General features: G+C 38.1%; 1 long non-coding RNA gene across 2 annotated transcripts; it reads left to right on the top strand.

Annotated features, from left to right (window-relative positions):
* Positions 1-824: 824 nt before the first annotated feature.
* On the top strand, positions 825-2,474 carry LOC113035113 (uncharacterized). Of its 2 annotated transcripts, XR_003274287.1 has the most exons (4): positions 825-909; positions 1,046-1,113; positions 1,624-1,667; positions 2,392-2,474. It is a non-coding gene; the product is annotated as an uncharacterized LOC113035113 (long non-coding RNA). The 2 variants fall into 2 exon arrangements; XR_003274286.1 differs by lacking the exon at positions 2,392-2,474 and having other exon boundaries at positions 1,624-1,766.
* The last annotated feature ends 1,211 nt before the right edge of the window (positions 2,475-3,685 follow it).

The raw sequence follows: 3,685 nt of genomic DNA, 5'->3' as shown, positions 1-3,685 counted from the left end.
TGAGGTAGTTAGCATCACCATTGTACAAAACTCCTAAGTCACAGTACTAGCTTGAAGTGTCAAATGTTATTCACTACAAAGTCAGGAAAGTAGTGTCATCAGAGGAAAAAGTCATTATCTATCTGGATTTATAGTCACACTCATTAATTTATTAATGTACAATGTAGAAAAGCACTACAGATGTCACACTACCCTAGCGGGCACTTGTACTGAATTATTTGGGTCAGTGAGTGTGCGAGATGACTTATTTGATGCCAATATTTACCAGTTGTATCTTTAGTAAAAACTTAACTGAAAACATGCAAATCACTACTTATTATGTGTTTATGTGTACTGTACATTTTTTCAACCCATTTTAATGAATGTTTAATATTTAAAATTTTTCAGAATTACAAGCTTCACCTCCTGCTAAAAGTTCTACACCAGCAGCTGGACCATCCTCTGCTGACAGTGTCGATGCTGGACCAGTCCCAGACCCAGAGGCTCTAAACGAGGAATTTATTCTTCATTTAGAGCCTGTACCAACATCTTCCCTCTGTCAGCCTCCTGCATCCTCCTCTCCATCTCTGCTTCCTCCTGCATCCTCCTCTCCATCTCTGCTTCCTCCTGCATCCTCCTCTCCATCTCTGCTTCCTCCTGCATCCTCCTCTCCATCTCTGCTTCCTCCTGCATCCTCCTCTTCATCTCTGCTTTCTCCTGCATCCTCCTCTCCATCTCTGCTTCATCCTGCATCCTCCTCTCCATCTCTGCTTCCTCCTGCATCCTCCTCTCCATCTCTGCTTCCTCCTGCATCCTCCTCTTCATCTCTGCTTCCTCCTGCATCCTCCTCTCCATCTCCACATCCTGCATCTCCCTCAATTTCTACGGTGTACACCTCGGATGTCCCAAACAAAAAAAGGACAAGGAAAGGTTAGACGTTATGGTATTGTAAATGTACGAAACACATGACATGTTCGTTAAGTTTGTTAAGATTTCTTTTTCTTAATTTTTGCATTTTTTCCAGTTTTACAGAACTCATGTAAATATTTCATTTGTTATTTTTCAGAATGCCGAAAACACCGTACACAGAAGATTTTCAAATATGAAGAGATAGTAGACAGGAGAGTTGTAAATGTAAGTAATTTAGCCCGCTGTTGTGCAGATTTGTTTGCGTCTTTGGACTTCCCGGATTTGAACTGTGACTGACTGAATATCCATAAGCTTTTGTATTTGATGAATCTTCACTAATTCAGCCACTGAGTCAGGATTTCACTCCAAATAGGACATTAAATAATAACAGACCACCTGATACGACCTGGTCATGCTGCCTTCCTGATGTTTACGTTCTTTAAAGTCCTCCTGACATCATGCTCAGAAGGAGTGATTGATGTGGAGGTGCTCCTTCCCATTCAGTAACATCTGCTTCAGTTAGTTTTGCTTGTGAGCCACAATGTAAGCAGTGTTGCTTTGCTGACATGCACTCGATGCTGGCAGTACAAGCATTGTAGTGGTTCTTATGTTTTTGTAAACTAATTGTATAATATATTGAGCCATTCAATAGTACACAAATGTTTATAAGCTCCTTTTTGTATGCAACTTGCATGTCTTTCTTAATTAATTGTTTGTTTATATCATGTTTTTCAGGAAAAAGAAGAAGTTAAAGTCAAGTGGAAGCCTTGCTCAACATGGTATGTAGTAACAACTTTGTTGGACGGGAACAGACATTCATATTGTTGATAAATAGTTATCAACTCAATTTGAATTCATGTATTTGGACTAAAGTAAATTGGGAGCTTTTAGCTGTCAAGCTGCTCTTCTGTGAGGAGCTTGATAGCTGTCCACCTCCAAAGTCCATTATGAGTTTTGGAGGTGGACATGGTCAACACTTTTAAGAGTAGGCATAAGACTTTACTTCTTTATAGAGCTTATAGTTAGGGCTGGTTCAGCTCAGCCCTTAGTTATGCTGTAATAGGACCAGACTGCTGGGGGTTAGTGTCCCCCCCCTCTCTCTCTGTCTCTTTCAGGGTTATGCAGGCTCAGTATTGGTTGAAGATGCAGTCACGTCTCCTTTTACTGAAAACTCTCCCCCTCTCCCTCACCACCATCTGTAAACACACATGTCTCAGTAATGCAGTTCATGCATGTTACTAACTAAACTTCTTCCCTGGAGTTTCTGTGCTCTCTCATCCAGCAGGTTCCAATGGATCGTGGCTGCTGCTGTGGTCCTGCTTGACATCTACTACATATATTAATACTCTCTGACTTGATTTGATTAATTTATATTACAATGAAGGTGTATAAAGCATGACATGAATATAGAAGATATTTCATCCTAAAAAATTGTCATATGTCACAACCTAAATTGTCCTATTTTGTGTGTGGTTGTTGTTTGTTATGTTTTTCTCCTGACAGTGGCAAAGTGTGGGATGACACATGGGAACCTGCGCAGTTTTACACACAGTAAACCAGGCACCACAGGTGGCAGAGATCGCACAGTTCACAGCTTGTAGTTCAGCATAAAAGTTCAAAATAAAATATTTACTATACATTTCAACCAGTGTCTCTGTTTCACTCTCTAATTGTGGCTTAAGTACCTAACATATTCATGAATCTGATCGATCAATAATATCTTCCCTGCACTCGACATCTCATAGTTTTACATATCAGCCAACATTATTGTCTACATGCTCATAAATATAGAAGTGACTTGCTTATTATAACATATTACAAGGTAAAGTAATACTGCACTGCACGTATAGTGAGTAACACCTACTGTGTATGGGAGCCTAAAGCAAAGTTAACTGCACCAGTACCAGCTTCAGAACATATTGTATATTATATGTTTCTACCTTTTTGTAATGTGTCATGTTTAGATGCAGTGACAATTGCACATTTGGAGTTGTGGTCATATGTGGTCTTTATATACAGGGTATTTAAAAAAATTGACATTTTTTGCTATTTTTCTTGTTTGTTTGCACAATATTATTGTGTACATATTACATATGTAACATTATGGTTAATATTATTATTAGATATCAAAGATACAATTTGATTGAGGGTTTTCCTGTCATAATTTCAATAAAAATGCAATTACACACGTAAACAATAGGATCAAAATAAACTTTTAAAAAGTCTGTTGATCAAATGCTGATTTTCAAAACATTCTAGAGGAAAACAGAGATAAAATAATCTGAACAGTAACAGTGATCGTGGATGATGATGGAGGCTTCAATGGATTATTCTGTTTCAATCAATAGGTTTGTATCTATGACAATAATTTGATAAGTTTAACAGGTTGGTTTAGGCCTGGCAAAAAAGCAAATATTCACAAACTTTTGTTTTTGAAGAATGTTTATCTTTTTTGGGATGAAGCTATCTGGCAAAATGAGACAACCCTTTTAACCTAATCTTTATGTCTTTTTTGTGGCTATGATACTGGATTTTGGTTTGATGCATATGCAGGTTACAGCTGGGGAATGGCAGTATGTTGTGGATTGATTTGGCATGTTCAACCACTGTTACACCAAACTCTCTCACTTATAACATGATAAAGGCCTCTTACTCAGTGTCATGGATTTTCTATACTTTTGGGGACACAGGGCCAAAGTCTGAGGCAATAAGTCAGATCAAAGAAGGCAATGATTCTAAAATGGGAGTTTACTTATGTCATTGTATATATCCAGGAATATGTGCCAGAGGATAGTTG

The sequence above is a fragment of the Astatotilapia calliptera genome, chromosome 13 (assembly GCF_900246225.1).
Source record: "Astatotilapia calliptera chromosome 13, fAstCal1.2, whole genome shotgun sequence".
NCBI classification, from domain to species: domain Eukaryota; kingdom Metazoa; phylum Chordata; class Actinopteri; order Cichliformes; family Cichlidae; genus Astatotilapia; species Astatotilapia calliptera.
This window is presented reverse-complemented; position numbering and strand designations above follow the sequence as displayed.